Source organism: Mobula birostris, chromosome 6 (assembly GCF_030028105.1).
Source record: "Mobula birostris isolate sMobBir1 chromosome 6, sMobBir1.hap1, whole genome shotgun sequence".
NCBI lineage: Eukaryota > Metazoa > Chordata > Chondrichthyes > Myliobatiformes > Myliobatidae > Mobula > Mobula birostris.
The window spans coordinates 142932857-142959703 of NC_092375.1; the positions used below are offsets into that span (position 1 = coordinate 142932857).

Consider the following 26847-nt stretch of genomic DNA (forward strand, 5'->3'; position numbering starts at 1 on the left):
AGAATTCACATAGGGAATTTGATTAGTCCAAGTGCTTGGATTGGGAAATATAGGTTTGCAGCAGCTGTTAAGCAGTCATAGAGAGTCAGAATTATTGGGCGTGGAAAAAAGCCACTAAGCTCACTGAGTTTGTGCCAACCATCAGGCATCAATTTACTCTAATCCTACCCTAATTCCATTTTTTTCCCTATCCGCTCCTCCCAGCACCTCCACTCCCCCACCCACCCCACCCTGCGGGTTCTATCACTCGGCCACACACTGGAGGCAGTTATAGTGGCCGATTAACTTGGCAACTGTTTGCTTTCAGGAGGCGGTAGGAAACTGATACACCCTGGGAGAACCCATGAGGCCACAGGGAGAGCGTTCAGCTCTTCACCTGCTGTACAGAAGCCCACCAGCTGTAAGCAAAGCACCTTACAGATAGAGTCTTGCAAGCTACTTTTACCTGCCAGCATTCCCGGGATTCTTGATCTGCCTTGGATAAAGTTAAATTCCCAAGTCACTCCACTACTAATCCAACCTGGGGGTGGGGCAGTGAGGGGGGGTAACATCTGACCCAAACAGTAGACTCTGAGATAATTTTGAGCTGTAACCACATCATTCTGAACAGACATCGGAGGGTTTATAAAATTGTGACAAGCTTAATGTTAAGGAGGCACATCAGGGCTTGACACAATGCCTGGAGACATAGCCGGCTAGATCACCAACAAAGCAAATCTCAAACAGGTTGAAGGTCGAGGTATGCTGACAGGAAGAATTCACTGAAGGCAGTTCCTCACACGCAACTTAAAAGGAGTGGAACTGCGGAATTCCAACAATTCCAGGGTAAGTGCCTAGTACCTAGATATTTAATAATCAGGTACTTTCTGTCTATTCTGAATGATGTTTCTTAGACATGACTTATGCCCATATGCTTAACTGGACTCTTTGATTCATTTTGGATAGAAAATAGATAAGTAACTTTAGTTCTGATCTAGTTAAAATCAATTACATCCTTCTGAGCAGTTTATTTTAAGATTCTAATTTGACTGAAAGGATAGCTGTGATGAGTGGACTGCAAGTCCTAGGAAAACCTTCGTCTGGACACGTCGAGCATCCTGGAGGCTGATATTTCAGAAAGTGGCTCCAGCTGCTACAATTTGTGTGGATGCTTTCTCAGCTTGAGAGGCAACCAGTGTGCATTTTGCAGGAAATGTCACCTTATGTACATAGAACAGAGAAGAGAAGAATACAGGAATGTTGTCTCGTTTGGCTGTATTCATGAGTATTCATATATGGTTAAGTGGCAATTAAACATGAATTGAACATACTCTGAAGACCGCAATGCCTGTACCCACGATGATGCCAAATGAAAGTAATTTTTTTCTGCCTGCACGTGATCCACACCTCTCCATTTCCTTCATGTTTATGCATCCATCTAAATGCCTCTAAAACACCTCTATCATGTCTGCCTCCTTCACCACCCCTGGCAACACATTTTCAGTCACCTGCCACTCTAAGTAAAATATCACCCGACACCTCTCCCTTAAACTTTCCCTCTCTCACTTGAAAGCTATGCCCTTTAAGATATGACATTTACCCCAGAAAAAAAACTCTAAATATCTACCTTATTTATACCTCTCATAATTTTATAAACCTCTGTCAGGTTTCCCATTAGACTCTGATGGAGTGCAGAAAAAAAATCCCAAAACTGCCCAACATCAATTGCATGCTGAACAGCATTTTGTATACTTAACTCTTGTTCAATCATCTCAGTCACATCTAAATTTCTACACAATGCCACCTACCCAGCCATAGTAGACATTTCATCTCAAACTCAAGCTCTTGCACTCAACATCAGCATGACCAAGGAATTGATTGTGGATTTCAGGAAGGAAAAGCTGGGAGATTTTGCAACAGTCTTCATTGAGAGGTCAGTAGTGGAAAGGGTGAGCACCTTTAAGTTCCTGATGTCAGCATCATGGAGGATCCTGGGCCCATCACATTGTTGATGGCAAACTATTATGCGTTTCAGGACATTTGGTATGCCACTGAGGACTAATGCAAATATTGCTTCGGAAATCAGGAGGAGAAGATGGCGGTGCGACGCAGCGTGTGCGGCCACTCCGGAATGATATCTGTAATTTGTTAAGTAGGGTACCATGCACAATTCTGATTTGATGGAGACAGACGTGAGAGAGCAGAGGAACATCTGGAGAAATTTCTGAACCGCTTCGCTGCTGCTGGTACTGTGTGGTCCAGAATCTCCGGAGGAGTAGGCCTCTGAGTCCTCGGCTTTGCTTGTTTTGGCCAGCGGGGCTAGGTCGAAGGTGCTCGGCAGAGGATGGCGATTGGGAGGCTGTATCGGAGGGGCTGGTTGGAGGCTCGAAGTTTTTGGACGGACTCAGTCAGCTGTGGTCGGGTGCTTCCAATGTATCGGCAGTTGTCGGTTTTCGGTGCCTGGAGGTTTATGGCAGGGGAGTTTCTCCCCTTTTGCTGCCTGCTATCGGGGACTATAGGAGTCGATTGGGACTTGAGACTTTTTTTTACCGTGTCCATGGTCTGTTCTTTATCAAATTATGGTATTGTTTTGCACTGCTGTAACTATATGTTGTAATTATGTGTTTTTGTCATTGTTAGATAGATAGATAGATAGATATACTTTATTGATCCCGAGGGAAATTCGGTTTCATTACAGCCGCACCAACCAAGAATAGAGCGTAGGTATAGCAATACAAAAACCACAAACAATCAAACAACAAAATGCAAACTATGCCAGATGGAAATAAGACCAGGACCAGCCTATTGGCTCATGGTGACTGACCCTCCACAGGACGAGCTGCAAAGTTTGATGGCCACAGGCAGGAACAACCTCCCGTGATACCCAGTGTTGTATCTCGGTGGAATATGGCCAGGTCCAACAGCAAAAAGTTCAATATCCGGTCTACAAACACGTTCCTCGATCTTAATATGACCCGGATTGCACCATCCGTTCTTAATCAGAACAGTAAGCACCCAACTCCTTCACGCTTACAGCTCTCAGTGCATTTCCAGTCAGCCCGAACAGTCTGGAAGCCCTCCATGGAAAGTTTGATCGGGTATATCCTCATGCAGCCCCATTCCAGTAAAACACATAACACTGCACTCCCAAAATGTTTTCTGACGCCTGGCTAGCGCCGTGAACTTGTCCATTTTATTACCCACTGAACTCCTCTTCTTGGTTTGTCCTGTTTTTGTGTGATATCACTCTGGAGGAACATTGTATCATTTCTTAACGCACGCATGCATTTCTAAATGACAATGTCCTCATAATCTAATCTAATCTTCAGATTTATGGTGGCAAGCATTCTGCTTAGTTGCACCACCAGCTGGTATGGAGGCACTATTGCACAGGGATGAAAGAGATTGCATAGACTCAGACAGCTCCATCACCAGCTCAAGCCTTCCCTCTATCAAGGAGATCTCCCAAATGCGGCCTTTCAAGAAGGGGACAACCATTATTCAGGACAAGACCTCTTCTCATTTCTACCATTGGAGAAAAGTACAGACACCCGAAAACTCACACTCAAATATTTTAGGAACAACTTTGTTTTCCACTGTCACAAAACAATAAATTTTGAAACATATGTCACTTCACTCATAATAAACCTGAATGTGATTCTGAATTAAACTTATAAGATAGTATTTACATTATAGGCCTCCCAATAGCTAGGGAGAGAGAAAAGAATGGTTATGTAAGCAGGTTATGGAAAGCTGTAAAAACAATAGTGTTAATGTGTTGGGTGCATTGTAACTGTGAACTGAATCACAAGAGAGACACAGAGAAAACAATCCAAGAAGGATGCAAAAATCTCTGTCTAAGCCAGGGGTTGGCAACCTTTTTGCCTCTGTGGGCTGGATCACGTATTAATGGGCCAGATAAATGCCATATGAACTTGAAATATGGGAATTATCCATTTAAATACATCTAGTTATGTTTTGTCTCAAATTAATGAATAACACATGCTAGAAAATCATTTGTGCTTAACCAAGGATGTCAATTAGTAATCAAAGAATTCAGTTTAGTTGCAATCTATTTCAATCAAGACATCTTTTGAATCTATTAAAAGAACACAAAGAATCTTTAAACATAAAACGTATGAACATGATGCATTGAATGGTGGTAAATTAAGTATAATAAAAAAGAAAATTTTAATGCAAACAGTCAATAAATCAACGTGAAACTTGATGCTGTTTGTTGCTTGAAAGCTTGGGTGTCAGACTTGTTGATTCCAAGAGCAAGACACTATCCAGATTTGACAAACTCTCCATCTGTAAAAGACTTCATCTTTTCTGCAATATGTTTTGAGACTTCGTAGCTGGCATGGGTATTTCCTTCATTTTCACTACTTTTCATGACAAAAAATAATGTTTGTTTTCCAAAACTAGCGTTCATTCGCTCAACTTCATCTTTCCTTGCTTGCCCAGTAAACTTGTTAAAATTTCCACTATAAACAACAGGAATTCTGCAGATGCTGGAAATTCAAGCAACACACATCAAAGTTGCTGGTGAACGCAGCAGGCCAGGCAGCATCTCTAGGAAGAGGTACAGTCGACGTTTCAGGCCGAGACCCTTCGTCAGGACTAACTGAAGGAAGAGTGAGTAAGGGATTTGAAAGTTGGAGGGGGAGGGGGAGATCCAAAATGATAGGAGAAGACAGGAGGGGGAGGGATAGAGACAAGAGCTGGACAGGTGATAGGCAAAAGGGGATACGAGAGGATCATGGGACAGGAGGTCCGGGAAGAAAGACAAGGGGGGGGGACCCAGAGGATGAGCAAGAGGTATATTCAGAGGGACAAAAAGGAGAGTGAGAGAAAGAATGTGTGCATAAAAATGAGTAACAGATGGGGTACGAGGGGGAGGTGGGGCCTTAGCGGAAGTTAGAGAAGTCGATGTTCATGCCATCAGGTTGGAGGCTACCCAGACGGAATATAAGGTGTTGTTCCTCCAACCTGAGTGTGGCTTCATCTTTACAGTAGAGGAGGCCGTGGATGGACATGTCAGAATGGGAATGGGATGTGGAATTAAAATATGTGGCCACTGGGAGATCCTGCTTTCTCTGGTGGACAGAGCGTAGATGTTCAGCAAAGCGGTCTCCCAGTCTGCGTCGGGTCTCGCCAATATATAAAAGGCCACATCGGGAGCACCGGACGCAGTATATCACCCCAGTCGACTCACAGGTGAAGTGTTGCCTCACGTGGAAGGACTGTTTGGGGCCCTGAATGGTGGGAAGGGAGGAAGTGTAAGGGCATGTGTAGCATTTGTTCCGCTTACACGGATAAGTGCCAGGAGGGAGATCAGTGGGGAGGGATGGGACGGACGAATGGACAAGGGAGTTGTGTAGGGAGCGATCCCTGCGGAATGCAGAGAGAGGGGGAGAGGGAAAGATGTGCTTAGTGGTGGGATCCCGTTGGAGGTGGCGGAAGTTACGGAGAATAATATGTTGGACCCGGAGGCTGGTGGGGTGGTAGGTGAGGACCAGGGGAACCCTATTCCTAGTGGGGTGGCGAGAGGATGGAGTGAGAGCAGATGTACGTGAAATGGGGGAGATGCATTTAAGAGCAGAGTTGATAGTGGAGGAAGGGAAGCCCCTTTCTTTAAAAAAGGAAGATATCTCCCTCGTCCTAGAATGAAAAGCCTCATCCTGAGAGCAGATGCGGCGGAGACGGAGGAATTGCAAGAAGGGGATGGCGTTTTTGCAAGAGACAGGGTGAGAAGAGGAATAGTCCAGATAGCTGTGAGAGTCAGTAGGCTTATAGTAGACATCAGTGGATAAGCTGTCTCCAGAGACAGAGACAGAAAGATCTAGAAAGGGGAGGGAGGTGTCAGAAATGGACCAGGTAAACTTGAGGGCAGGGTGAAAGTTGGAAGCAAAGTTAATAAAGTCAACGAGTTCTGCATGCGTGCAGGAAGCAGCGCCAATGCAGTCATCAATGTAGTGAAGGAAAAGTGGGGGACAGATACCAGAATAGGGACGGAACATAGATTGTTCCACAAACCCAACAAAAAGGCAGGCATAGCTAGGACCCATACGGGTGCCCATAGCTACACCTTTAGTTTGGAGGAAGTGGGAGGAGCCAAAGGAGAAATTATTAAGAGTAAGGACTAATTCCGCTAGACGGAGCAGAGTGGTGGTAGAGGGGAACTGATTAGGTCTGGAATCCAAAAAGAAGCGTAGAGCTTTAAGACCTTCCTGATGGGGGATGGAAGTATATAAGGACTGGACATCCATGGTGAAAATAAAGCGGTGGGGGCCAGGGAACTTAAAATCATCGAAAAGTTTAAGAGCGTGAGAAGTGTCATGAACATAGGTCGGAAGGGATTGAACAAGGGGTGATAAAACAGTGTCGAGGTATGCAGAGATGAGTTCGGTGGGGCAGGAGCAAGCTGAGACAATAGGTCGGCCAGGACAGGCAGGTTTGTAGATCTTGGGTAGGAGGTAGAAGCGGGAAGTGCGGGGTGTGGGAACTATAAGGTTGGTAGCAGTGGATGGGAGATCCCCTAAGCGGATAAAGTCGGTGATGGTGTGGGAGACAATGGCCTGGTGCTCCTTAGTGGGGTCACGATCGAGGGGTAAATAAGAGGAGGTATCCGCGAGTTGTCGCTGTGCCTCGGCAAGGTAGAGGTCAGTACGCCAGACTACAACAGCACCCCCCCTTATCGGCGGGTTTAATAATAAGGTTAGGATTAGTGCGGAGGGAGTGGAGAGCAGAGCGTTCGGAAGGAGTGAGGTTGGAATGGGGACACTATGGTGGGTCTCGTAATGTCGCCTGATATTTGCCACCTTCTTCACAGCAACATTTTCTAGGCAAATGAGACAAACTGGTTTCCCAGCTTGCTCGATGAAGAAGTAATCTAGTGTCCAAGTGTCTTGGAAATTTTTGCACTCAGTGTCGACCTTCCTGCTTTTTGCATTAACTGCCATTGGAATTTTTTTCTTCGATTTTATTTTGAAACGCGAGTTATTCAGCAAGTATCGTAGCACATGTAAATATCTGGATACTTAGCGTGGATTTCTAGTTAAAACACAGTGACGCTGTTTCTGTTTACAAATTTGAACGATCCCATCTGAAAACCTGCACGTGCACGGAGATTATCTACTTTATACTTTATTGTCACCAAACAATTGGTACTAGAACGTACAATCATCACAGCGATATTTGATTCTGCGCTTCACACTCCCTGGATTACAAATATTAAATACTAAAAATAGTTAAAATTAGTAAATATTAAAAATTTAAATTATAAATCATAAATAGAAATAGAAAAATGGAAGGTAAGGTAGTGCCAAAAAACCAAGAAGCAGGTCCAGATATTTAGAGGGTACGGCCCAGATCCGGGTCAGGATCCGTTCAGCTGTCTTATTACAGTTGGAAAGAAGCTGTTCCCAAATCTGGCCGTACAAGTCTTCAAGCTCCTGAACCTTCTCCCAGAGGGAAGAGGGACGAAAAGTGTGTTTGCTGGGTGGGTTGTGTCCTTGATTATCCTGGCAGAACTGCTCCGACACCGTGCAGTGTAAAGTGAGTCCACAGACGGAAGATTGGTTTGTGTGATATGCTGCGCCGTGTTCACGATCTTCTGCAGCTTCTTTCGGCCTTGGACAGGGCAACTTCCATACCAGGTTGTGATGCACCCTAGAAGAATGTTTTCTACGGTGCATCTATAAAAATTAGTGAGGGTTTTAGGGGACAGGCCAAATTTCTTTAGTTTTCTCAGGAAGTAAAGGCACTGGTGGGCCTTCTTGGCAGTGAACTCTGCTTGGTTGGACCAAGTCAGGTCATTTGTGATATTGACCCCGAGGAACTTAAAGCTTTTGACCTGTTCCACTTGCGCACCACCGATGTAAATTGGGTTGTGCGGTCCGCTACTCCTTCTGAAGTCAACAACCAATTCGTTCGTCTTGCTGACGTTGAGGGATAGGTTATTGTCTTCGCACCATGCCACCAGGTTCTTAATTTCCTCTCTGTACCCAAATTCATCATTACCCGAGGTATGGCCTACAATTGTTGTGTCATCAGCAAACTTATATATTGAGCTTGATGGAAACTTGGCTACACAATCATATGTATCTAATACATATTAATAAGGTAGTCTGCCTTCCCATCATTCGTATATACCAGTGTTTGATTTGGAACAAAATGGAACCTGGGGCCAGTGTAACAAGACACCATGCATCTCCATCAGTGTGGTCGTGTGAAACACTCAGAATAAGGAAAAATTGCTGGAGGGCTGGATAGCATAGTATCCCAGTATTTGCTCGTGGGCTGGTCAAAATACCTTCACGGGCCTGATCAGGCCAGTAGGCCGTAGGTTGCCTACCCCGGTCTAAGCCCTCCAGCAATCTCCTCCCTATCCAGTCTGTAGCCGCCTTGACAGCTATTGGCAGTGTGTCCACTAGCCTTTCCCTGAAGTTAAGAGTTGTGACTGGAGAAGGGAAGAGCATTCTAACTGAAATACAGACCCATTAGACATTGCTCATTCCTGATGTTCAGGAAGAAAATTATTCCCTTAACACTCTTAGAGCATGTAGTGTCCAGCTGAGTATCATACTCCCACCCCTCTCCCTCTTCCAACTTTTCCATTTTGCAGCAGACTTCTCTGCATCCAAATGAATTTTGCAGGCAAAACGCTGACTGCTGCACCCAAATGCTGGAGCAAATAATTTTTGCTGTAGGCTTGATACCAAGATAAATTCCTCAGTGCCCAACGCAGCACTGGATCCTGTTAATTTCATCAACTGCTAAGATCCAGAGAGACTACCAGAGAGTATATCAGACCCCAATAGATTGGGAGCAACAGCCTGAGGAAGTCAATCAACAAAGTTGATTTAAATGGTGATATGGAGTTGACGGCCAGGGCGGGGTGGTCTTTCCTGATAAGTGCATATTCAGCTGTATGAGACTAACACAGAAAATCAGTCATGATGAACATGGTTATATAAAGTTACTGATGGCTTCCACACAATAGGCTCTTTTCAGGCAGCAATCACTGGAACATCCTTCGACTTTGGTCTCTAAATAACTTCCTGACCTTTTCTAGATAGTCGTGACGTCTCATCTGGCTGACAAATGTCCCTTTGGGAATCCAGCACTGCCCGACATTTGTCCACAATAGCAATGGTAGGATAGATCTCCACACAGCCCTGCATTGGACTTACTACTGGTGGACAACGGCAACAAACTCGATCATACAGATTGCCACAGTCATTCTGCTAAATGGAATTATTCAGATTAAATCAAACAACTCAGAATTAGATACCAATGAGACATGTGTTCGTGTGTGGGCTGTGGGGTGGGGGGAGTGGAAGGGAGAAAAAAGAGCTTGTTTTGCTGTTGGTGTTTCGTTGCTTGTTGTGTTCTGTGTTGTTCTGCCGAGCATTGTGGGCATGCTATGTTGGTGCCAGAATGTGTGACGCCACTTGCAGGCTGCCACCAGCACATCCTTAGATGTGTTTGTTGTTAACACACATGATGCATTTTACATGTTTCTTTCCATTGACGTGTGATAAATAAATCCGAATGTGAATCAATGGCAAAGTTATGTTCTGCCACAAACTGCACTTGCGAGCAATACCCACAACATGTGAATAGTGTTGTGGCATTTCCATCATGTCAGGGGCAAACTCATGTTTCACTGAAAGGAGTAGATATAGATGTTCGGGGTAGCACTAGGCAGACTGAAAATAGAGCTGACACTGGATTAGATGTAGTCAGACCTAAGTGATCCTACTCTCAGCAAACAGTTCGAAGCTGTGCGATTAAGCTGCATCTGGTGGAGAATGGTGGTGGACAAGAGGAGCATTAAACCTCAGTACCCTCTCCTCCAGTACCTCCAGTATATGAGTGAGAAGGCGAGGTTAGGGCATTTCCAACCATGTTCAGGTGGATGTGCTCAGTTTATCATCGTTCCACCCACCTCAGGAGCCAGTCCAATTTCTCATGATGTAAAGAAATGACTGTGAGCACAGGATGGAACGGAGACTACATCTCCAGCCAACATCCTAGTAGTAGCAGAAGAAATGCTGTTCCACTACAGTCATAATAGTGGCATGTACCCAACAATACAAACATCCTTTCCACAATGAGTAGCATAAACAGTGCCTTAAAACACAACCAAGAATCGGAAAAATAACAGGAAGTGCTTTCCACTATAATTCTTTATAATCCTTGAAGAAAATAAAGAAGACAGAAAATAACTCAAGAAGGGAATTACGAAAGCTAGGAGGGGACATGATAAGTCCTTGGCAAGTAGGATAAGAGAGACTCCCAAGGCATTCTGGACATAAATCAAGAACAAGAAGCTAACTAGGGAGAGGGTGGGACTGCTCAAGGATAAAAGGGGAAATACTTACTTAGATGCAAAGGGTGTGGGTGAGGTCTGTCATGATCTGTACTTTCCAAGGAGAAGGATGTGGAGAATAGGGAGATCAGTACTGAGTGTACTGTTATGCTAGGGCATTTTTGAGGGAGGAGGCAGTTTTTGGTCTCTTAAAAAGCATTGAAGTGGACAAGTTCTCAAGGGCTGATGGAATATACATCAGGTTATTGAGAGAGCCAATAGAAAAGATCGCTGGGGCCTTGACCAACATCTTCATGTCCTCTCTTTCCATTATTCAAGAATGGAGTGAGTGATAGTCCTGACAACTATAGACCAGTGAGTCTCATGTCAGTGGTAGGGAAGTAACTGGATAGGATTCTTAGGGATAGAATTTATAAGCATTTGGAAAACCATGGCCTAATTAGGGAGACCAAGCATGGTTTTGTGCTGGGCAAATCAAGTCTTATTAACATGTCTTAGGTCCTTTGATGAGATGACAAAGTTGATTGATGAAAGTAGTGCTGGTTGTGTTGTCTACAAGGACTTTAGTAAGGCTTTTGACAAGGTCCCTTATGGGAGGATCATCCAGAAGATTAAAATGCATGGGATCCATGATGAATTGGCTATTTGGATTCTGAACTGGCTTGCCCATAGAAGACATAAGGCAGTGGTCAAAGTGGTATTTTGGTGAAGATCTGTGATTAGTGGTGATCTGCAGGTATCGATACTAGGACCTCTGCTGTTGATGTATATAAATGACCTGGATGAAAACGTACAAAAGCCTTAGGCACATATATATATAGCTAGGGTGCAAAAACTTTTGCACAGTACTGTAGTAATTTTATGTATTGAACTGTAGTGTTGCAGCAAAAAAAATTTTAAAAATCATGACACTTAGGCATCCTAGCTATATATACAGTACTGTAGATGGGTAGATGGGGGCATTAGTAATTTTGCAGATGATATGAAGATTGGTGTTGTGGATAGCATAGAAGTTTGGCAAAGAATACAGTGGGATATAGGTCAGTTACACTTATGGGTGGAGAAATGGCTGATGCAGGTTAAGCTGGCCAGATGTGAAGTGTTGCACCTTGGTAGGTGAAATGTAGAGTGCACTGTAAAGGACGTAATCCTTAACAGTGTTGTTGAGCAGAGGGATCTTGTGGTCCACGTTCATAGTTCCCTGAAGCAGTTATACAAGTTGACAGAGTGGTTCAGAAGGCATATGGCATCCCTACCTTTATTAGTCAAGACATTGAGTTCAAAAGTCAGGAAGTTATATTGTAGCTTTATAAAACTCTAGTTAGGCCACATCTGGAGTATTACATACAGTTCTGCTCACTCCATTATGGGAAGAATGTGGAGGCTATGGAGGGGGCACAGAAGAGGTTTACCAGGATTCTGCCTGTAGTAGAGAGTATGTATTATAACAAGAGTTTGGTCAAACTTGCGTTGTTTTTCTGGAACGGCAGAAGTTGAACAGAGATCTGGCAGAGGTTTATATGATTATGACAGGCATAGATAGAGTAGACAGACAGTATCTTTTCCTCAGGGATGAAATGTCTAATACCAGGGTGCATACATTTAAGGTGAGAGGGGGTTGCTTCAACAGAGACATGTGGGGAAAGTTTTTACACAGAGTGGTGGGTGCCTGGAATGCGTTGCCTGGGGTGGAGGTAGAGGCAAATACATTAAGGACTTTTAAAGGATGTTTAGATAGGCACAAAAAAGTGAGGAAAAGGGAAGGATATGGACCCTGTGTAGGGAGAAGGGATTAGTTTAATTAGCCATTTGATTACTAATTAAATTGGTTCGGCACAACACTGTGAGCTGAAAGGCCCATTCCCGTGCTCTACCATTTTATTTTATATACTCTATGTTATCAATAACTTAGAGGTGTTGAAAGTTTGGTTTTTCCAGGATGGTTGGGCTCCTAAACTCAATATAGTCTTGGTCTAACCAGTGCCTGAGGTGAGATGAAGGACACTATCCTTGACACCAATGTAGCATTAAAACAAGTGTGATAGCAATGAACCCGGGTAAAACTCAGGTAAAAGGGAATCAATGCAAACTCTTTGGTGCTTGGAGTTATATCTTGCATGAAGGAACGTAGTACTGAACATTGCTGCGGAAATTCTTCATGGTAGTAGTTCCCCCAATGTGTGGCTAAATTATTTTCATTTGTTCAACTGATGTGGGCATCCCTAACAAGTACGGAAACTAGTTCCATTGCTATTTGTCTTTGAGAAGATGATGGTAAGCTACCTCCTTGTTATGAATTATTATGGCCTGTAGAGTGAAAGTAGGCCCATAATTTCACTCCACAGATTTTTTACTTTAGGAGGTCAATGACTTGGACAGGTCATGAAAGACATCTGTGGATGTTGGGCTAGCTCAGGTCAGTGGGTGTCAGGATTGGATGTCTATGTGAGCAGGGGGCATAAGGGCCGGTAAGTCAGTGAACCCAGAGTTCGAACCTGGAGTTTGGAATCCCATCATCAGCTAGTCCAGGGGTAAATACTGAAGATCAATGCCTGAAGTCAATCAGAAGTCCTGAAATTGAAGTTTGATGACCGAAACCTGAAGACTGAAGATTGGAGGCCTGAAGTCAAGACTTATCTTGGGGTTGGATGACTGTCTATATGCGGCTGGCTGGTATGGAGGAAGGGGGCTTGATTTGCTGTTGTTGCTTGTGTTGTTTTGTTGAACATTGTAGCTGTAATGTACGGATCTACTTCTTTTAGAGCAATGACGCCAGCCCCCCCCCCCCAGAATTATGTATTGATTTGTTGTCTGCACATGCGCTGTTGTCTATGCATGCATAATGTTCTCTCTCTCTCACTGCAATGTGAATGCACCATTTGAATAAAGCCATCTCGTGTGTGCATGGCTTTATTTAATTGATGTTCAGTTGTGCACAGACACAACAAAATTGGCTATGAAGACAAACCTGAATGTCAGAAAATATCACAAACTGCACCAACAGTTATGAGATGAAACAACAAGAGTTAAACAGCATAAGAAAGTTGTCACGGATGGTAACAAATGAATGTGTGAAAGACACACTGAATTTAAAATGAAAATAACATGGCGATGGCTTCAGTCAGAAAAGTTGATGAATTTGATAGAGCTAATGAAGGCTGGGAGTCATACATCGAGAGGGTTGAACTGTATTGTGAAGCAAACAGTGTGGAGGAGCAAAAGAAAGCCCCTACACTTCTTAGCTTAATGGGCCCAAGAATGTACAGACTCTTATGCAACTTAGTAACCTCTGAAAAGCCAGCAAGCAAGACGTTTGATGAAATTGTTACAATTTTACAAAATCACTTGAATCCAAAACCGCTGGCAATAGCTGAAAGATTTAGAGTTTACAAAAGGAACTAGTCAAAAGATGAAAGCATTTGTGAATACATTGCAGAACTCTGCAAACTTTCCCTGTACAGTGACTTTAGAGATGGACTTTCTGATACATTAAGAGACAGGCTTGTATGTGGCATGCATAGTCAAAACACTCAAAAGAAGCTGTTATCCGAAAGACACCTAACCTTAGAACGGGCATTGACCATTGCAATATCATTAGAGACTGCAGCAAATGACACAGCCAAACTACAGAAAAGGAGGTTAGAATGTGAAATGCACAAAATACCCCTGAATGGTGCAAAAAAACCAAAGATGTTATCAATTTGACAAATCCCCCCATGGTGTAAATGACTGTTGGTTCAAAGAAAAAGTTTGCAGAAAGTGTCACAGACAAGGTCACGTAGGGAGAATATGCAAGGCAGACTGAAAGTACAACTAAGTGAAAAGTCTCAAACACAAAACTAAGTAAATGCATAAAGTTACTGAACGTAAAACAGAATCAGACAACATAGAGTCTGACAAAGGTGAACTGACACGCCTTAAATTGTAAGGTATAACTGAAGAGGATCACAAAATCATCTCGATCACAATAGATGTGCCCAGTGTAAAACTGAAAATGGAGCTGGATATAGGGTAATCTTTATCCATAATTCCAGACGCTGACTATAAAGAGAAAGCCTCAATGATGCTAAAGACTTACACAGGCAAAATAAGTGTCTCCTAAAGGCAAACTGAAAGTAAATGTGAAATATGGAGGCCAAGCAGAACACTTAGTGCTTTATGTATTGAGAAGTGAATGGTTGAGAAAAATCCAACTGGACTGGCACTCAATCAAAGCTCTCAATATGGCACCAATAGGCAATGTTACTTTGATGACATAATTGTGACTGGCAAATGATGAAGATCACTTCCAGAACTTTAGTAAAGTGCTTACACGGCTGAGTGAGTATGCTCTGTGCTCAAAGAGAGAGAAATGTGAGTTTTTCAAGAATGAAATCTCATAATGTGGACATGTCATTGACAAGCATGACTTACATAAGTTACAAGAGAAGATTGAAGCCATGCTAGAGGCATTCAAACCAGAAAATGTGTCACAATTCAGGCCATACTTGGACCTTGTATGCTATTACCACCAATTTCTTTCGAACATTGCTACAGCGCTGCATCCATTGAACACATTGTTACAGACAGGAGTAAAGTGGGAATGGTCAGAAAGATGTGAAAAAGTATTCAAGGAAACAAGGAGACTAATAACATCTGATGAAATGCCCACCCATTATGGCCCACCCCTGCCCATCAGACTAGTGTACGATGCTTTCCATTATGGTATTGGAGCCGTTATGACACTTATTATGAAAGATGGATCTGAACGCCTGATTACATTTGCTTCAAGATCACTGATGAGCGCAGAATGCAAGTATGCACAGATCGACCAAGAGGCCCTTAGTCTAGTTCGGGGAATAAAGAAGTTCCACCACTATCTCTATGGATGGAAGTTTACACTAGTGACTGATCACCAGCCCAAGCTATCCATTTTCAATCCCAGGAAAGGAATTCCGGTGATGACTGCTATTTGGTTACAACATTGGGCATTATTCCTAGGTGCCCACTCTTATGATGTTCAAGTGTACAAAACCACACAGCAATGCTAGCGGCTTGTCACATCCTCCGCTACTGGCATCTAAAGAAGAAAAGTCTCCATACTATGACCCAACAGAAGTCTTCCACACTGTATTGGTAGACCAGTTGCTGGTTACAAATTCCAAAAAACAAGGTATGACCCAGCATTGTCAAAAGTCTATGACATCACCATGCAAGGACGGCCAGCTCATGGTAACCCTGTTTCCAGAGATCTCAGTGAGACGAGACCAATTATCGGTATATCAAAGAACACTGATGTGTGGATCTCCTGTTGCAGTTCCCTCTAAACTGCACAACAGACTGTTAGAAAATCTTCATGAAGGACTTGGATACAGTCAAGATGAAGAGTCTCACCCAGAGCTATGTGTGGTGGCTGGGAATAGATAAACAGATTGAAGACTTGGCTAAAAACTGCTCTGGATGCCAAAAAATTCAAAATACACCCCCACAGGCACCATTACACCTGAGGGAGTGGCTGTCATCACTATGGCAAAGAGTACTTGTTGGCTTTGCTGGGCCATTGATGGTCTCCATGTGTCTGATTACTGAGGTTGCTTACTCAAAGTGGCCAGAGGTTACACCAATAAAGTCAACCACCTCAGCAAGGACTGTTTCCGCTCTGAGGACTACCTTTGCCAGAAATGGCTTACCAGAACAAATTGTGAGTGACAACGGACCACAATATATGTCAAAAGAACTCCAACTGTTCATGAAGAAAAATGGCACCAGACATTTCCAGTCAGCTCCTCACCACCCGGCAACAAATGGATTAGCTGAAATGTTTATCCAAATCTTCAAGTCGTCCATTAAAATGATGGACAAGGACGACATTTGTCTACAACACAAGGTGGACAACTTCCTTTTTATGTATCGGAACTCTGTTCATGCAATGGCAAATCAAACACCTTCAATGTTGTTCATGAGCAGGAATCTGAGACCTCACATAGACCTCCTGAAACCAGATTTCCAGAGGGAAGTACAGAATAAACAGTTCTGCCTGTTGCAAAGTGAATCAGCAAGGAGTTTTGAGAGGTTCTAGCACGTGATTACCAAGAAGACAAGTGGACACCCAGTAGAATAGCTATAAGAACTGGACTACTGATTTATACATTGGAAGTTGGAGATCAGACATAGCAATGTCATATGGACCAGATACTGGATGCTCAACTGAAGGACACACCTGAGTCAACTGCATCCAGCAAGATGGACACATTACAGTCATCGGACTTACCTCTCAATGAGGATCATGTCACTAGGAACCAAGAATGTTGTCTTAGACAAGGCACCTCCCAAACCTAATGCCACTCCACAGATCCAGAGATGCAATGAAAATGTCATCGTCGACAAGGCACCTGCCAAACCTGATTCCATTCAACAGGTCCAGAGGTGCTATTCTGAAAGAAACAGAGTGCCACCTAAAAGACTGAATCTTTAGAACTGCGAAGTTAGTTAGGGAATGTTTTTGTGAAAGCATGTTTATTTGGAATCCGGGTTTATGAAAGAGAAATTGAACGTTTTGCACATATGCAATTTTATGTTCCATTAATCTAAAGGAAGAGGAAATGTAATGTGTGGATCTATTTCTTTTAGAGCAATGAACTCACACCCCTCTAGCTCTACATATTGATCTGTTTTCAGCGCCTGCATTATTGTCTAAACATGCACATTGTTCTCGCTCTCTCTATTGCTCTTGCTGCAATGTGAATACACCAGTTAAAGCCATCTCCTGCATGCGTGCCTTTATTTAATTGACATGTAGTTGAGCACAGACGCAACAGTAGCCGTGCAGTGGCATTTGTGACAACACTTGCAGGCTGTTTCCAGTACGACCTTAGATGCGTTGGTTGTTAAAATAAATGATACATTTCATTGTATGTTTTAATGTACATGTGATTAACAAATCTATATCTGAATCTTCAGAATTTAACTCTGAAATTCAAAGAAAAGTGTTTTCATTTCATGGTAAAATGATAGATAACTCAAAAAGCAACCTGGAGCTGGTAGAATTCCTATGTGCTTGCTGCTCTTATTCTGACAGAAGCTGTGGTCATGAGACGTGCTAACATAGATGTCTTAGCAGGTCACTGGTTTTTATAGATAGCCTACTCTAATGTACTAGTAATGAGGGATGAATGGTAGATAATGTATCAACTCATTCAGAGTCTTCCTTCCCCAATCAGAAGATCTGAATGAACCATGAGATCTGAAATCTGCTGAGAGTCCAATCAGAGACAATCAAGTCTAGTGACCAAAGAACAGGTCCAGGTACGATCTCCAGAAAGTCATCTCACAGGCTAACTGGCAATTCCGGACTAAACTTGAATCAATAAAGGATGCTTGAGAGTTGTGCCAGGGCTTGAATATTACCATCTCTCATGAAATGATATCAAGCTTAGTCCTCTGCTCTACTTGCTTTTCACTTATGACTGTGTGGCTAGGCACAGCTCCAATGTCAAATTGCTGATGACACTGCTGATGAGTTTGCTGATGACATCGCTGTTGAATCAAAGGTGGTGATGAATCAGCATATAGGAGGGAGATTGAAAATCATAAAAACTACCTTTTACTCAATGTCAGCAAGACAAAGGAGCTGATTAAAGACTTCAGGAGAAGGAAACCAGAGGTCTATGAGGTAGTCCTCACTGCAGGTGGAGAGGGCTTGCAACTTTAAATTCTTAAGAGTTATTATTTCAGTGGACTTGTCCTGGGCCCAACACTTAAATACAATTACCAGGAAAGCACGCCTATACCTCTACTTCCTTTGGAGTTTGTAGAGATTCAGCATGATATCTAAAACTTTGACAAACTTCTATAAACGTGCAGTGGAGAGTAAATTGACTGGCTGCATCACAGCCTGGTATGGAAAAACCAATGTCTTTAAATGGAAAATGCTACAAAAAATAGTAGATATGATACAATCCATCACAGGTAAAGTCCTCCAAATCATTGAACACATCTACATGAAAAGCTGTCACAGAAAAGTAGCATCCATCATCAGGGACCCCCACCACCCAGGAATGCTCTCTTCTCACTGCTGCCAACAGGAAAAAGGTACAAGAGCCTCAGGACTTGCACCACCAGGTTCAGGAACAGTTACTACCCCTCAACCATCAGGCTCTTGAACCAAAAGGGATAACTTCACTCAACTTCACGCCCTATCATTGAAATGTTCCCACAACTAATGGACTCACTTTCAAGTTCTCGGTATTTATTGTTTATTTATTTATTATTAATATTATTTCTTCTTTTTTGTATTTGCACAGTTTGTTGTCTTCTGTACTCTGGTTGAACATCTTAGTTGGGCAGTCTTTCATTGATCCTGTTATAGTTATTATTCTATAGATTTATTGATTATGCCCACAAGAAAATGAATCTCATGGTTTTATATGGTTAGATATATGTACTTTGATAATAACATTTACTTTGAACTTTGACGTAATAGGCTACTTTGCTCCAAGGAGTGAAAGACTTATCCTTGTGCAGGCTGGTGGATAATGCTCCATCTCTTTCTTGATGTGCCTTACATGGGGTGACAGGAAGCTGAAGGGTACTTAGCCTCTGTCATGCTACCATACTCACATTACTTCTGTGTTGTGAGCCACAACAATCGTGCTGAATGGGATAGTCTCCGACATAGTGGCACAGCTACTACAGCCACTACCTCACAGTGCCAGAGATCTGAATTCAGTCCTGACCTCCGATGCTGTTTGTGTGGAGTTGGCATGTTTTTTCTGTGACCTGGTTCTCTGACTTCCTCCGACGTCCCGCAGATGTATAGATAAATGGTGGAGTCTGGAGGGAGTCGACAGGAATGTGGGAAGAATAACCTGGAAATAAATGGGTAGTTGTTGACGGGCAATAGGATGTTTCCTTGCTGTATCTCTCTACGACTTAAAACAGCTCTGACTGTTCAAAACTGGCATCTATGAGGAACAATCCACAATTTGTGCAAAATATACACCCCACAATCTGTAACCTCGTGGTCTGGCTCATTGCAATTAACGCTAGAGATCAAAGCCGGTTCAATCAGATATGCTGGTGTTTCCAAACTAGTGAAATTACAACGCAGAATAACATGTAATTTAAGCAGCAGAAGCAGATTCACAATCAATAGACTGAAGCTCTGAGATTCTACTGCATCTAATCTTCAGTTACCGGGAGGGTGAATCTGCAAAGACATCCATATCATCGACAGCCTGAACGTGCAAGTGTTAACTGTAAGGCTGAAGCATTCTCAACCATATTCCACCAGAGGTGGCCAGTAGTTAAGTCGCCTTGACTTCTTCCTGAGATCCACATAATTACAGAAAGCCAGACTTTGGCCAGTTCAATTTACTCCACATGGTACCAAGCAACAACTGTGGGCAATGGATAGAGCAAGAACCAGGGGCCAGACAACATCCTAACAGTGCTACTGAAGGCCCATGTCTCAGAGCTAGCTGAACCTCCAGTCAAACTTCTCCAAGTCAGTTACTGGCATCATTCCAACAACATGCAACATTGCCCAGGTTTAACCAGCTCGTGTAAAAGCAGTACAAATTAAACCCGGCCAGTTGCGGCCCAGACAACTTAATCGCAGTAACGAGCAAGGTGCTGGAAGGTGTCAATGACAGTGCTAGCAATTACTCTCCAATAACCAGCTCACCAATATGCAGTTTGAGTTAAGAGACAAAATTAAGAAAATACAGTGGGAAGGCAAAGAGGGTGTTAAGACAATTAGGCCAAGAGTGCAGCTTGTTTTAATTCTCCTGGATACAATATAGTGTTTGCTTGTATTATTCTTACAGTTATTAAAAATCACATTTATCTGATTTGTGCAATAATAACTGTGATAAAACATGAAAACTTATCTGCAGGGGTTCTGTGAATAGGTATCCAAGTACCTAAGGGCTGTCCTAAGAAAGGAGTTTAGAAAAGTCAGGGCATCTGTGCCTGTCACAGGAGTTAGTGCTTATTTTGAGATGATTTGGTCAGAGCAAATTCCTCCAGTCTCCTTCCCAGTGGAAGCCTAACTCAATCTTGTTTTCTTTCTGACATAGTTGAAGCTTGATAAGTCGGAGGTCAATATAAATAAACATATTTAACCTGGATACCACGTGAAGCAGGAATTCACAGCACTACAGAAACTAATTGATTACAGACCTGAGTCACACCAATGCATTGTTTCCAAACCATGAGCTTCAAACGGAAAATCCTACAAAGCTTGTTAAGTGGCTCCATGCCTCTTGTAATCACCCACACGTGGCAATGATTAACTTGTCTCGGTGGCCATTCATTTCTGCAGAAATTCTGAGCTATTGAAAAGCAGTCATCAGCTCTTCCAGATCCCCTGGAGTGGCCAGGGATTGGAAATGAATTCTCCTCCATCCCCTGGACATAATTGTGAGTAATCTGGAAGAACGCCTCAATGGCATCAATACATAACATGCATTTGTCTTCAAGATTTCTTCTGAATATCTTAGCCCATTGTAAAAATTATTGCAGGAGGGTTAGAATACTGTTCGCTGGACACTCAAGGTCATTAAAATAGTGAAAGACTCTTAAGGAGATGGGTAGGGAAAGGGGATAACACTAGTGTCCTGGAGATCCACGTGCCAAAAGTCTTGTTGAATTAGAAAGGTAGGAAGAGGTACTGGTTACTTACCCCCCAGAGAAGTTCTACAGCAGCCAGGGCAAACATTTAGGCCTAAACTGAGAAATCGCAAGTAACATCCATGCCACTCTGGTGATAGCTATCAACTCTCACTGAGTCCAATTTGTATACAAGGGCTTGCTGACCATTAATGATTGTTTCTAAAACATAAAAATATTACCAATATCTTTTGTTTTCTCTTGGAGCATTTCCCATGAGTGCGTATAGCCGAAAGGCAGTAGAGGTTTGAGATCAGAGTTTTCCTTCTCCTAGATGAGCTGCCAACCATGGCTGATGAGCCCTATCTGCCCGAAGTGACTGGTTTTAAGACACCAATAACCCATCTTTGCCCCTTTTCCTGTCAGGAGATCTGCTGGGCTGAGTAGCTAGGCTGCACATGAAGGCCAGGAGTTGAACTTGGTTGTCAGAGGTTACTTGGGTGCAAGCCATCAGAAGTATTTAATAGATAGAGGGAGCTTATCCCCACTACCTTCCCCAGCTATGACAACCTCAAGGAACCACCACTATTCTGTAGGCTTTTCCATTCTTGGGCATTGGTGCTTCCGTACCACGCCGGGATGTAGCTAATTAGGATCAATCTTCAGCGTGCAGGACAACGGCAGTATGGTAGAGTTTCCAGTGTCAGGGATCAGAAATGTGTGAAGTTACCTTTACTAGGCAGAAAGTTCTTGGGAAAGTAAAAGGTCTGAAGGTAGATAAATCATCCGGACCAGATGAGGTACACCGGATGGTTCTGAAGGAGGTGGCTGAAGAGATTTTGGAGGCATTAGTAATGATTTTTCAAGAGTCACGAGATTCTGAAATGGTTGCAGCAGACTAGAAAATCAAAATGTCACTCAAGAAGGGAGAGAGGCAGGAGAAAGGAAATTATAGACCGATTAGTCTAACCTCAGTGGTTAGGAAGATGTTGGAAGCAATTATTAAGCATGTGTTTTCAGGGAGCTTGAGCCACATGATAAAATAGACCATAGTCAGCATGAGTTCCTCAAAGGAAAAATCTTGCCTAACAAATCTGTTGGAATTCTTTAAAGAAATAACAAGCAGAATAGACAAAGGAGAATTGGATGAGGTATACTGGGATTTTCAGAAGGCCTTTGACAAGATGCCACACATGAGGCTGCTTAACAAGTTAAGAGCCCATGGTATTACAGGGAAGATTCTAGCACGGATAAACTAGTGGCTGATTGGCAGGAGGCAAAGAGTGTGAATAAAGGGTGTCTTTTCTGGTTGGCTGCAGACGACTAGTGGTGTTCCATAGGGGTCTGTATTGGGACCACTTCTTTTTACCATAAGACTATAAGACAAGGGAGCAGAAGTCGGCCATTTGGCCCACTGAGTCTGCTCCGCCATTTTATCATGAGCTGATCCATTCTCCCATTTAGTCCCACTCCCCCGCCTTCTCACCATAACCTTTGATGCTCTGGCTACTCAGATACCTATCAATCTCTGCCTTAAATACACCCAATGACTTGGCCTCCACTGCTGCCCGTGTCAACAAATTCCATAGATTCACCACCCACTGACAAAAAAAATTTCTTCGAATCTCTTTTCTGAATGGGTGCTCTTCATTTCTTAAGTCATGTCCTCTCGTACTAGACTCCCCCATCATGGGAAACAACTTTGCCACATCCACTCTGTCCATGCCTTTCAACATTCGAAATGTTTCTATGAGGTCCCCCCTCATTCTTCTAAACTCCAAAGAGTACAGTTCAAGGGCGGTCAAATGTTCCTCATATGTTAACCCTCTCATTCCCGGAATCATTCTAGTGAATCTTCTCTGAACCCACTCCGAAGTCAGCACATCCTTTCTTAAATAAGGAGCCTAAAACTGCACACAGTACTCCAAGTGAGGTCTCACCAGCGCCTTATATAGCCTCAACATCACATCCCTGCTCCTATACTCTATTCCTCTAGAAATGATTGCCAACATTGCATTCACCTTCTTCACCACGGACTCAACCTGGAGATTAATCTTAAGGGTATCCTGCACGAGGACTCCCAAGTCCCATTGAATCTCTAAACTTTGAATTCTCTCCCCATTTAAATAAAAGTCTGCCCGTTTATTTCTTCTACCAAAGTGTATAACCATACATTTTCCAACATTGTATTTCATTTGCCACTTCTTTGCCTATTCTCCCAATCTATGCAAGTCTCTCTGTTTCCTCAGCACTACCAGCCCCTCCACCTATCTTTGTATCATCAGCAAACTTAGCCACAAAGCCATCTATTCCATAATCCAAATCGTTGATGTACAACGTAAAAAGAAGTGGCCCCAACACAGACCCCTGTGGAACACCACTGGTAACCAGCAGCCAACCAGGATAGGATCCCTTTATTCCCACTCTCTTTTTCCTGACAATCAGCCAATGCTCTATTCATGTATGTAACTTTCCCATAATTCCATGGGCTCTTATCTTGTTTAGCAGCCTCATGTGTAGCACCTTGTCAAAGGCCTTCTGAAAATCGAAATACACAACATCCACTGCATCTCCTTTGTCTAGTCTACTTGTAATTTCCTCAAAAAATTGCAGTAGGTTTGTCAGGCAGGAATTTCCTTTAAGGAAACCATGCTGAGTTCTGCCTATCTTGTCCTATGCCTCCAGGTACTCTGTAACCTCATCCTTAACAATCGACTCCAACAACTTCCCAACCACCGATGTCAAGCTAACAGGTCTATAATTTCCTTTTTGCTTCCTTGCCCCCTTCTTAAATAGCGGAGTGACATTTGCAATCTTCCAGTCCTCCAGACCCATGCCAGAATCTATTGACTTTTGACAGATCATTGCTAGTGCTTCTGCAATCTCCACAGCTACTTTCTTTAGAACACGAGGGTGCATTCCATCTGGTCCGGGAGATTTATCTACCCTAAGACTATTCAGCTTCCTGAGTACTTTCTCTGTCATAATTGTGACTGCGCACACTTCTCTTCCTTGACACCCTTGAGTTTCTGGTATACTGCTGATGTCTTCCTCAGTGACGACTGATGCAAAATACTCGTTCAGTTCCTCCGCCATCTCCTTATCTCCCATTACAATTTCTCTAGCATCATTTTCTATCAGTCCTATATCTACTCTCACCTGTCTTTTACTCTTTATATACTTGAAAAAGCTTTTAGTATCCTCTTTGATATTATTTGCGAGCTTCCTTTCACAGTTCATTTTTTCCCTCTTAATGACCTTCTTAGCTTCCTTTTGTAAACTTTTAAAAACTTCCCAATCCTCTGTCTTCCCACTAATTTTTGCTTCCTTGTATGCCCTCTCCTTTGCTTTAACTTTGGCTTTGACTTCTCTTGTCAACCACGGTTGCATCCTTTTTCCATTTGAAAATTTCTTCTTTTTTGGAATATACCTGTCTTGCACCTTCCTCATTTCTCGCATAAACTCCAGCCACTGCTGCTCTGCTGTCTTTCCCGCCAGTGTCCCTTTCCAGTCAACTTTGGCCAGTTCCTCTCTCATGCCACTGTAATTTCCTTTACTCCACTGAAATACCGACACATCAGATTTCGGCTTCTCTTTTTCAAATTTCACAGTGAACTCAATCATGTTATGATCACTGCCTCCTAACGGTTCCTTCACCTCAATCTCTCTAATCACCTCCGGTTCATTACACAATACCCAATCCAGTACAGCCGATCCCCTAGTGGGCTCAACAACAAGCTGTTCCAAAAAGCCATGTTGCAGACATTCTACAAATTCTCTCTCTTGAGATCCAGTGCTGACCTGATTTTCCCAATCCACTCCCCTGTTAAAATCCCCCACAATTATCATAACACTGCCCTTCTGACAAGCCTCTTCTATTTCCTGTTGTAATTTGTAGTCCACATCACTGCAGCTGTTAGGAGGCTTGTATATAACTGCCATCAGGGTCCTTTTACCCCTGCGATTTCTTAGCTCAACCCATAAAGGTTCTGCACCTTCCGATACTATGTCACCTCTTTCTAATGATTTAATATCATTTCTTACCGATAAAGCCACGCCTCCCCCTCTTTTTACATCATATATCAATGATTTGGGTGATGGAATTGATGGTGTTGTTGCAAAGTTTGCGGACAATATGAAGATACGTGGATGAGCCGGTAGGTTTGAGGAAGTAGAGAGGCTACATAAGGACTTAGACAGATTAGTAGGATGGACAAAGAAGTGGCAGATGGAATACAATGTTAGGAAGCATATGGTCATGCACTTCGGTAGAAGAAATCAAAGTATAGACTATTTTCTAAATGAGAGAAAATTCAAAAATATGAGGTGCCAAGGGACTTGGGGGTCCTTGTGTGCAGGATTCCCTAAAGGTTAATTTCCAAGTTCAGTCTGTGGTGAGGAAGGCAAATGCATTGTTAACATTCATTTCGAGAGGAATAGAGTCTAAAAGCAAGGATGCATTGTTGAGCTTTTATAAAGCACTGGTGAGGCCTCACTTGGAGTATTCTGAGCAGTCTTAGACCACTTTTCTTAGAATATTTGTGCTGGCACTGGAGAGGGTTCAAAGGAGGTTCACGAAAATGATTCCAAGATTGAATGGCTTGTTATATGAAGAATAGCTTTGTGCCTGTATTCACTAGAATTTAGAAGAATGAGGGGTGACCTCATAGAATTTTTTGAGGATGTAACTAGTAGAGTGGATAGGGGAGAACCAGTGGATGTGGTATATTTGGATTTTCAAAAGGCTTTTGACAAGGTCCCACACAGGTGATTAGTGTGCAAACTTAAAGCACACAGTATTGGGGATATGGTATTGATGTGGATAGAGAATTGGTTGGCAGACAGGAAGCAAAGAGTGGGAATAAACGGGACCTTTTCAAAATGGCAGGCAGTGTCTAGTAGGGTACCGCAAGGCTCAGTGCTGAGACCCCAGTTGTTTACAATATATATTAGTGACTTAGATGAGGGAATTAAATGCAGCATCTCCAAGTTTGCGGATGACACAAAGCTGGGCGGCAGTGTTAGCTGTGAGGAGGATGCTAAGGTGATGCAGGGTGACTTGGATAGGTTAGGTGAGTGGGCAAATTCATGGCAGATGCAACTTAATGTGGATAAATGTGAGGTTATCCACTTTGGTGGCAAAAACAGGAAAACAGATTATTATCTGAATGGTGGCCGATTAGGAAAAGGGGAGGTGCAACGAGACCTGGGTGTCATATACACCAGTCATTGAAAATGGACACGCAGGTACAGCAGGGGGTGAAAAAGGCGAATGGTATGCTGGCATTCATAGCAAGAGGATTCGAGTACAGGAGCAGGGAGGTACTACTGCAGTTGTACAAGGCCTTGGTGAGACCACACCTGGAGTATTGTGTGCAGTTTTGGTCCCCTAATCTGAGGAAAGACATTCTTGCCATAGAGAGAGTACAAAGAAGGTTCACCAGATTGATTCCTGGGATGGCAGGACTTTCATATGATGAAAGATTGGATCAACTAGGCTTATACTCGTTGGAATTTAGAGGATTGAGGGGGGATGTTATTGAAACATATAAAATCCTAAAGGGATTGGACAGGCTGGATGCAGGAAGATTGTTCCCGATGTTGGGGAAGTCCAGAACGCGGGGTCACAGTTTGAGGATAAAGGGGAAGCCTTTTAGGACTGAGATTAAGAAAAACTTCTTCACACAGAGAGTGGTGAATCTGTGGAATTCTGTGCCACAGGAAACAGTTGAGGCCGGTTCATTGGCTATATTTAAGAGGGAGTTAGATATGGCCCTTGTGGCTAAAAGGATCAGGGGGTATGGAGAGAAGGCAGGTACAGGGTTCTGCGTTGGATGATCAGCCGTGATCATACTGAATGGTGGTGCAGGCTCGAAGGGCCGAATGGCCTACTCCTGCACCTATTTTCTATGTTTCTACTTTTCTAAACCCATTGTATG

General features: G+C 43.1%; 1 long non-coding RNA gene across 1 annotated transcript in view; it reads left to right on the forward strand.

The window, feature by feature from the left end:
- The first annotated feature begins 4493 nt into the window (after positions 1-4493).
- The window catches only part of LOC140198602 (uncharacterized), an 85699-nt gene continuing 63345 nt past the window's right edge, over positions 4494-26847 (forward strand). The window contains exon 1 of the long non-coding RNA XR_011886213.1: positions 4494-4617. This is a non-coding gene — a long non-coding RNA (uncharacterized lncRNA). The remainder of the gene's footprint in view (positions 4618-26847) is intronic.